The sequence below is a fragment of the Nycticebus coucang genome, chromosome 3 (assembly GCF_027406575.1).
Source record: "Nycticebus coucang isolate mNycCou1 chromosome 3, mNycCou1.pri, whole genome shotgun sequence".
NCBI classification, from domain to species: domain Eukaryota; kingdom Metazoa; phylum Chordata; class Mammalia; order Primates; family Lorisidae; genus Nycticebus; species Nycticebus coucang.
In genome coordinates, this window is record NC_069782.1 from 161,177,253 (window position 1) to 161,187,824 (window position 10,572).

A 10,572-nucleotide genomic window follows, 5' to 3' on the forward strand; every position below is an offset into this window, starting at 1 on the left:
TATTACAGGGATCATCCTAGCTTTCTCTATTTACTAATAATCTTTAACCTCCTACTTCAATAGTGAGAAACCTGGCTCTCACCATCTGTCACTTATGTAAGTCATTGTTTTATTTCTGACATAGTAGTTTTAGAATCATTAACTATTACCCCCACTGGAACTTTATAAAATAGAATACAATGTTGAAGTACAGTTAATTTGCCTCTAGCCTAGCGATTCCACTCATTTCCAAAGTTAATTATGTTAGCCCCAATTTTCCTGACACCTTAAGTGTGTTTTCTTCATACTTTTGTCTCTTAGTCCATTTTGTAAGACTGTTGCAGAATACCCGAATCTGGGTAATTTAGAAACAAAAGAGGTTTATTTCACATGATTATTGTGGCCGGAATGTCTGAAATTGGGCAAATGCATCTCTGATAGCTCAGGGGGTTTTACCTCATGGTAGAAAGTGGAAAGGGAGTGGGTATGTGGAGAGATCACATGACAAGGGCAAAAACCAGAGAGAAACCAAGGAAGGCAGGCTCTTTACAACTTGCTCTTGGGTATCTAATATATTCCTGTGATAGTGATAATTTGCTCACCTCCTGCCATGGGAGAGCATCAATCTACTAATGAGGGATCCACCCCCACAACCCAGAGACCTCCCACTAGGCCCCACCTTCCTAAACTGCCACACTGGGGTTCAGATTTCAACATGAGATTTGGTGGGGATAAACCACATTCAAACCATAGAAATTTGTAACACAGTTTAATTCTATGTCACATATGCATTCTGTGCTGGGATATTCCACATCCTGAATAATTTAATTTGAATTAAATTAAATTAATAAATTTGATTTATTCTTTGGGTTCTAAAATTCTGTGTATTTTGACAAATTCATAGTGGCAGGTATATATCATTAAGATATCATATGGAATACTTTAAACTCTATACAGCCACTGGTTTACCATATGTGTTGTTTTGCCTTTTCCAGAATGTCACTAAGTGTGGTTATACAGCATATATGCTTCTCAAACTGTCTTTTTCCACAATGAGTAATAGATAGGTAAGATTTACTCATGACAATTCGTCTTTTTCTAGGGCTGGATAGTGTTTCATTCATGAATATGGCCCAATTTTCTTAAGCAATTTTGGAAGAAAATCTTTCCTCTGCTAAATTTCTTCAGGGATGAGAGGCCTGCAAATTAACTCACAATAGACAGAATAATAGGAAGAATAATATCTGGCTTCTTGATCCATAAGTATCACTGTGGGACTGGGACAAATCTATCAGAAAGCAGTATCTAGTCAAAAATATCTCAAATATTTCAGACACTAGACTGAACTAGAATCTGATCACCCATGAGGGTTATACTTTTTGTTAGAAACATAAAATGTTTTTCTATAGTAACCCTCATTTTTGATCACAGATACTAAAAGTAACATTATTCTTGTTTTCAAAGCAAATTCAGTTTTGTTAGACTGACTATAAGTGCAAGCCAGAATGGTGCTGACCACATAGGTTTTTAAAAGTTTACTTTGCTGTAACTTTTCATAAGGAAGCTCAGATTGGACTATTAAAAGCCCTGTTGTGGTGAGAACCCAAGCCAAGACCTGAATATCAGATTTCAACTGCAGTACCTCTAGATTTTGGTGAATTTCCTTTTCTTGAAGTCTCCCAAATATCCCAAGATTCCCAGTCCTGCCAAGAAATGGGTTTCCTTACTCACCATTTAACTTAAGAATCAGGCTGGTTTTTGTCAGAGGGATTTGTAAGCATTGGCTGCATAAAGTCACAATTAGCTCCTTAAAATTGCATAACTTGTATTTCTCAGAGAATAAATTTTTATCGTTATAATATCCATGTTATTATTTTCTCTATTGTTGCTAATACTGTGGTGTTAGCCACGATAGATAAAACCATCCTGAACCACCCTGCACAGTGGTTCACACTTGTAATCATAGCATTCTGGGAGGCTGAGGCAGATGGATTGCTTGAACTCAGGGGTTCAAGATTAGTCTGAGGAAAAGCTAGAACCCTGTCTCTACTAAAAACAAAGAAAACTAAAAAAAAAAAATTAGAAAAAATTAAGTGGGTGTTGTAGCAGGTGCCTGTATCCCAACTACTTGGGAGGCTGAGGCAGGAGGATTGTTGTGAGGTAGGCTGATGTATGTGGAGGTGATTGAGAACTCTACCCAGGACATCAGAGTGAAACACTGTTTTAAAAGCAAAAACAAAAACAAAACTCATCATGAAACACAAGTTCACTGAGCTTCTCTTCTGCATTTTCTTCTAGAATCTTTATATAATAGTTTTACATGTTAGATCTGAGGATGATTTTGAGTGAAATTTTGTGTAAGTTTTAAAGTTTATGTCTACACTTATTTTATTTCCTGTGTTTTGCACTAATTGTTCTTTCCATCACCATTTTTCTAAAAGGCATGGGACAGTGAGAACATATCAGTTTCGATTTCCAAAATCTTGGAACTGAATTTCTTTTCTTTCTTTCTTTTTTTATTTTTTATTTTTTTTGAGACAGAGCCTCAAGCTGTCACCCTGGGTAGAGGGCTGTGGCTTCACAGCTCACAGCAACCTCCAACTCCTGGGCTCAAGTGATTCTCCTGCCTCAGCCTCCCAAGTAGCTGGAACTACAGGTGCCTGCCACAACGCCTGGCTATTTTTTGGTTGTAGTCATCATTGTTGTTTGGCAGGCTCGGCTGGATTCAAACCTGCCAGCTCAGGTGTGTGTGGCTGGCACCTTAGCTGCTTGAGCCATAGGTGCAAGAGCTGGAACTGAATTTCTAAACTGTGAATTTAACTGGTTCTTCTATGTGGCCAGCATAGAAGGTGTGCACCTGGCCCCATGAGTGCCTAGGGCTCCAGTGCCTGCAGGGACTGCAGGGGGTGGAGCCCAATAACACAGGGTGGAAGGCCTAAAGTGCCCATGATGTCTGCACAGGGGAGGGGCAACGTGGATCTCCCCATGATGTCCTACCCTTGCAGCCTCAGCACATCCTGCAATCGTCACCTCTCTAGGTAAGCCCTGACATGAATGAAACCTTCTTGTCCACACACTTGAGGGTTTCACCATGCTAGGGAGGGCTGAGGCCCTCATTGAGATCTTCATGACCCAGACTGGAGGGTGCCAACTAAATTGGAGGGACAGGAGGTTGAGTGAGACGGTCCTCTCCACAGAACAAAGGGTGCAACCTCTTGTGGGTGAAGCTTTAGGGTTATGGTTTAGGGTTTGAGGGTAAGAGTCAAATTTCAGGCTCAGGTTCATGGTCAGTGTCAGGGTTTAGGGTCAGGGTTAAGGTCACTGTCAGGGGTTAGGGTTAGGGTCAAGGTCAGTGTCAGGGGTTAGGGTTAGGATTAGGGTTAGGGGTTAGGGTTAAGGGTTAACGGTTAGGTTTAGGGGTTAGGGGCTGGGTTTAGGGTTTAGGGTTATGTTTAGGGTCAGATTTCGGGTTAGATGAACTCATTTTCCTATTGATACAAAATGTTTATCAATAACTAAAGTATAAGGCAAATATTGTAATAAAGAAATGTGAAAAATGCTATGGGTGTACAGAAGAGTAGTAACTTTTCCCTTGGGGATGGAGAAAGCTTAGGCAAATCAGAAAATCTTCACCATCATGAACGGATTCATGGCTTGGTGCCTGTAGCTCATTTGGATACAGTAATCTGTGGATCGCCACTGAAGTTATTTGGGATTGGAGCTTCAGTGAAAATTCTGGTTGAAAGTTGGACTAGAGGAGCAATCCTTAGGAATTTGAGGGGAAGAAGTGGAGATAATGAATGTAGACCCTAGGAGGCACCATGTGGAAAAGGAAGAGATGAAATAGGGTAGAGCCTCATTCTTTCTCCTGTTGTTTTAAATATGATAGTGACTTTATTGTTTTTTGGAATGAGTAGCAAATTCTAGTTGTATTAGATTCCTAATACCGTAACAAATTACCACTAACAGTGGCTTAAAACCCACAAGGAGTCTAAAGTCCAGGCACTGGCTGCGCTGCCCGACTTCTACAGTGTCAGGGGCAGTCTCTCTCTCCTCTCCCTCTCACGCAGGCTTCTGCTTGTAGCCACCTCCAGGTCGGCAACAGAGCGTCCTGTCCCTGTGGCCTCCCGCTTCTCTCTTGCAAGGACCCTTGAGAATTGGGCTCTCCCAGGATAATCTTGTATCATCTGCAATCTCAAAATCGTTACATTAATCACATAGCCGAGTTCCTCTGAACAGGTGCAGGAACATTCACAGGGTTTGGGGATTAGGATAGGGACAGCTCCAGGAGCCGGGTGTGGTGGGATAGGAACTGGAGCTGAGTTCTCACCCCATTCTCGGAGGCACGGAGAGCCGCGAGGCTGCAGTGCCCGCCGTGGCCAGCAGGGGGCAAACAGCCTGTCCTGCCCGCTGCGTGAGACGACGTGGCACCGCCTCCTCCGCGCGGCCGGCGTGAGAGAACGCGCGGCCCTGCGGTGCAAGGGACTGAGAGAACTCCGGACTGCTCACCGCCGCCCTGCCTGAGGGGATGAAGCCGGGCCGGCATTAGCGCGACGACCTCAGGACGCCAGGACTCCAACCGTGACTGCGAATTTCCTGTCCCCGCTCTGCCTGCTGAGGGGCAGCTGGTGTTCAGAGACCAGGGGAGGGCTCCGTGTGAGAAGTGGAGAGCCCACTGTGTCCACCGCGCCAAGGTCCTCCACACACGAGTTGCTTTGGCCCCTGGTGTGAAGTCCACTTAGTGGCTTCTCCACGCGAAAGTGATATCAGACTTACCTGGGCGCTTGGTTCCACAGCTGTGGTGAGCTGGATTTGGGTCGTCTCTGCTTTACTGACAGGGCGTTGACAGGGTTGTTTATTAAAGTGTTTACTTCTGCGGGGCGGGAGGGGGCGCCTGTGGTCCCAGCTGCTCCGGGGGTTGTGGCAGGAGGACCGCTTGAGCCCCGAGGTTGAGGTTGCAGTGAGCTCTCACTCCAAGGCACTCTACCCAGGGCGACCGAGGGAGACTGTCTTAAAAAGTCATTTACTTCCCAAAATTTTATACTTCTAGGGAACTCGCAACAGCCGTACAACAAATAGTGCTCTTTTCCCCCTCGGATTCCCCAGTGATGACTGATTGATGTATCAGATTTACCACTGCACGCAAAGTACTCACAGGTATTTGACCCAAAGCAGGGACATTGTCTTAGCTGGTGCCCATTAAACCCCAGATCGGTAAATACCCAGTTCCTACCTGACACTTCAATCTACTGGCCACCTCACTTCACCACCTGTGACTGCTCCAAAACGTGCAAGTCGCAGCAGTCTGCAGACCCCTGCGGCTCAGACTTGTCAGTGCAGCTCGCCCTGCACCTTCGTGCTTTTCCTCCGAATGTGGCTGTTGTTGGACTAATGAGTGTCATTTAAGTTAATTGACGGAGAAGTGGATGAGAGATTAAGAATTTCATTTTTATTTATAAAAAAGTCAGTAATTGCAAAGAGGGAGGATATCTTTTTATTTTTTTGAGACAGAGCCTCAAGCTGTCACCCTGGGTAGAGTGCAGTGGCATCACAGCTCACAGCAACCTCCAACTCCTGGGCTCAAGCGATTCTCCTGCCTCTGCCTCCCAAGTAGCTGGGACTACAGGCGCCCGTCACAACGCCGGGCTATTTTTTGGTTGCAGCCATCATTGTTGTTTGGTGGGCCCGGGCTGGATTCGAACCCACCAGCTCAGGTGTATGTGGCTGGCGCCTTAGCTGCTTGAGCCACAGGTGCCAAGAGCCATGAGGATATCTTTTTAAAGAGCTGTTCTGTTTTGGGGGGGTTGGGAGGGTTACATGTATATGTATATGTGTATGTGTGTGTATTTTTTTTTTGTTTGTTTTTATTGAAAGCAGTCCCTGTTTATTAACTGACCAGATTACAAAATAGTCAGGGTAGATGGCTAAGTTCATTCTTCTAATGAGCCTGTTGATCTGGTCTTCCCTATTGATTCTGCTGTCACCACTCTTGTAATACCTCATTGACTGACTTCAGGTCTGGGTACCCCCATGTAAGTATGGTTCTACAATCCTCTGCTTGTTAATTGAAGCCATGTTGACCTTAACAAAGTTTCCACTGAGGATCTAGCAAAGGTGAAGAAGGTTCAACAGCTTTTGGACATCGGGGCTGACAGCATTGATCCCTGTGATCCTGATGACGAATGTCAGTTTGGGTTCTGCAGGCCACAAAAGATTGTGCCCAAGGACCCACAGAGCCTGGGCACAAGGCTGAAAGAATGACTAATATTAACCTGTAGCTCTTGATAGTTGCCAGCTTCTGTTGCCATCCTAGCTAGTAAATCTGGGTTCTGCATGTCTGCCTATATACTTTTATATTTTTATAGTAAAAGTGTAAGTAATATTAATTAGCATAGTAAATATTAAAAAGATCTTCCTGTCTATAGATTATAAAGTTATCATTTCTTTTTGTTTTTAAAGTGGCTGTATTTTTAAAGTATTTTTATTTGGTCTAAATTTATAGTTAATTATCGCCGGGGCCACCACGTGAAAGAACCAGACTGGACATAGATTGAAATGCTAGATTGCAAGAAGCGGGCTAACCAGAGGTGCCAGAGAGCCCTGAACCACCTCCAGAATGGGTATTTATTAAGGTTATATACAACAGGTGTGGAGAGTTAAGGGCAGTACTTACACAATAGGTGTGGAGAGTTAAGGTAATTACATAGGAGGGCTGCATGCCTAAGGATTGTCAGGTGCTGTTTCTTCACCTGTTCTTTCCCCAAAACCCCCCATGAAGGAGCACCAAGCATCAATGTTTAACACCTGCTTACTAACCAGTGACCAATCATATCTCATTCTGGACCACTGAATTACTTGGGGGATTGCCCCTAAGTCACAAAACATCTCTAGGCTTGCCAGGAAACTGTCCTGTTCTCTGTGTTTCCTTTTCATGTGATAAGAATCAGTAACTGTCTTTTTAAGCATGGTGTTAATATTTTATTGAGTGTATAGAGTGTCCTGGTTCTTTGGTATTATGAAGTCTAGTCTCTTATCTATGACAGTAGGGTTTGAAAGTGAGTAAATAATTTGTAGACATTGGCATATAGGCATATTTGGTTTCATCAGAGCTTGTGTAAGTGTCTAGTATGTAGTGGTTATTTAGGATAACAGTGGCTATAGTTATTTTTTACTTTTGTTTGCAGCTTTATATTTATGGATTTTAATTTTTGGACATGGTAATGGCTGTGATGTAAAGTATTAATTTTGAGATCATAGGTATTTTAGTTGAAAATTGATACAGTGAGTAAAGAGACAGGAAGGTAGGCATGTTTTGTGTATAGTAGTATAGATAGTAATTGAACTAACAGGGGTATCCCCCCACCAACATGGCTATTGTTGTGTTAGGAACATAGTGTTTGTATTTTAGTGTTAAAGAATTTGTTCCTTTGAGGTATGTTTTGGATTTTATTAATAGTTTGTATTTTTTAATTGATTGGGAATAATGTGACAAAATAATACATATCTTTGAAATTTTGGCATTTGTGGTTATATCTTAGTGAGACATTGCATAGTGCAGTTTAATTTTTTTGTTTTTGTACTTTGTCTTAATTTTTTAGTAATAGTGTTTCTAGCTTAAGAAGTAGTATTTAAGGCTTTTGTTATAGTACAGGTCAAGTGGGCAATCTGAATATTAAGACTAATAGTCATGGGCGGCGCCTGTGGCTCAGTGAGTAGGGCGCCGGCCCCATATGCCGAGGGTGGCGGGTTCAAGCCCAGCCCCGGCCAAACTGCAACCAAAAAATAGCCGGGCGTTGTGGCGGGCGCCTGTAGTCCCAGCTACTCGGGAGGCTGAGGCAGGAGAATCGCGTAAGCCCAAGAGTTAGAGGTTGCTGTGAGCCGTGTGACGCCACGGCACTCTACCCGAGGGCGGTACAGTGAGACTCTGTCTCTACAAAAAAAAAAAAAAAAAAAGACTAATAGTCATATTAGCCATTATGAAAATGGATAGGAGATAGATTTGGTAGGACTGAATAGGTGTCTTCACTATGGCAGATGTTGGGGAAATGTAGTTTTTTAGTGTATTAGGTGTGTCTAACGAGTGTTGTATGTTTTGTATATGCTGTAAGAAAGGTGTAAGATGTCTAATAGTGTAGGGCCCACAACTGTTAAATAAAATTTGATATATTTATTATAGTGTGAATTAAAGAAGTTTACATATTTTTATCTTGATGGAAAGGTAGAATGTCTATATTTTGAGAAATTATTATAGTCTAAGTTGATCAAGAAGATGGAGGGATGTATTTTTTTTTTTTTTTTTTGGAAACAGAGTTTTTGTTGCCCTGGGTAGAATGCCATGGCATCATAACTCACAGCAACCTCAAATTCTTGGGCTCAAGCGATTCTCTTGCCTCAGTCTCCTGAGTAGCTGGGACTACAGGCGCCTGCCACAATGCCCAGCTATTTTTAATTTAATTAATTAATTAGTTTAATTTTTAGAGACAGTGTCAAACTGTCACCCTGGGTAGAGTGCTGTGGCATCATAGCTCACAGCAACATCAACCTCTTGGGCTCAAGCAATTCTCTTGCCTCCAGCCTCCTGAGTAGCTGGGATTACAGGTGCCTGCCACAATGCCAGGACATTTTTTGAGATGGAGTTTGGGTCTTGCTCTGCTGGTCTGGAACCTGTGAGCTCAAGCAGTCCACCTGCTTCGGCCTCCCAAAGTGCTGGGATTATAGGGGTGAGCCATTGTGCCTGGCTGGGATATATTGTTTTCACTGGAGTCTGGTGGTTTTTTCTCTGTTCTGGCCTATGAATCCCAGTGAGGTTTTTGAGGGTAGTTTATTTAGGAATATTGTTATTTTAATTGCGTGTTTTAAAGACTTTTTATTGTAGCCTAACTATTTGGTTAGTTTGGGGGACCTTTTTGACATGTTATTTTGGGAGGAGGAGTCTTCTCCCTATGGTCTTAATTAGGCTGTTTTTTATATTATTTTAGTATGACATATGATATTTGCCTGTCTATGTCAGACAGTGTTTGGGATTAGTTTTTATTTTAAGGAAATTTTCTTGTAAGGTCTTGATTAGTTCCATTTTTATGTTAATTTAATATGACAATTTAGTATGATAACTTAGGGTTGTCTGACTTAAGTTAATTTAAAATAGTTAAAATACTTTAATTGTATTTGTTACCTATCATGGTCATATCTTATTAACTGTCTAATATTTTTTCTTTGATTTGTAAAATACAGTTCATTGGGAAATGGGTCATTAACTGTTTTAACCATTTTTCGTTGAAAGTAGTGGGCTTTATAATCAGCTATCAGGGTGGAATTGGATGCAGGGGTCCTCAAACTACAGCCTGCGGGCCACATGCAGTGGTGTGATTGTATTTGTTCCTGTTTTTTTTTTTTAACTTCAAAATAAGATATGTGCAGTGCCCACAGAAATTTGTTCATAGTTTTTTTTTTCATTGTTGGGGATTCATTGAGGGTACAATAAGCCAGGTTACACTGATAGCATTTGTTAGGTAAAGTCTCTCTTGCAATCATGTCTTGCCCCCAGAAGGTGTGGCACACACCAGGGCCCCACCACTCTCCCTCCTTCCCTCTCTCTGCTTTTCCTCACCCCCTCATGGCCTTAATTGTCATTAATTGTCCTCATATCAAAATTGAGTACATAGGATTCATGCTTCTCCATTCTTGTGATGCTTTACTAAGAATAATGTCTTCCACTTCCATCCAGGTTAATACAAAGGATGTAAAGTCTCCATTTTTTTTTAATGGCTGAATAGTATTCCATGGTATACATATACCACAGCTTGTTAATCCATTCCTAGGTTGGTGGGCATTTAGGCTGTTTCCACATTTTGGCTAACAAACATATGAAAAAATGTTCATCATCCCTATATATTAGAGAAATGCAAATTAAAACCACCCTGAGATATCATCTAACCCCAGTGAGAATGGCCCACATCACAAAATCTCAAAACTGCATAGTTTTTTTTTTTTTTTTTTAACTATAGTCTGGCCCTCCAATGGTCTGAGGGAACTGGCCCCTGTTTAAAAAGTTTGAGGACCCCTGCATTGTTTTCAACCTTTTTAATCTTATGGCACACTTGAACCTATAGTTAAACTTCCATAGCACATTTAAATTATGTTGATAAAAAAAAGAGTGAATAAAATGCTTACTGTGCTTTGAACTTCTTTTGAGAAGAATTAAATGATCATTAAAAAATTTTGTGGCACACCATTTGAAAATCACTTTTCTAGAGGTTGTTTTTATATAGGCAGATGTTTGGTTGTTGTTATAAATGTTGCTATCTGGTGGTAACTACTATTTGTAAATGAATAGTCTCTAAGTGGGAAGAAATGAAATTTGCTATGTAGTTGAAAATACAGGGTTTTAAAATTAGAATTGGTTAATCTTCCGTGTGTGTATGTGTGTGTGTGTGTTTACTACCTTTTAGTATAAATGGAAAAGAAGAAATGAAGTCCTGGAATGTAATGTAAATTAAAAGAAGTCATTTGTTAAGAATATGCCCAGCTATTGTAAGAGTCAGGCACAGTAGTGTTAATTAGGAAAGGAAAGATAAGTAGCTAAAGAAGACCCCC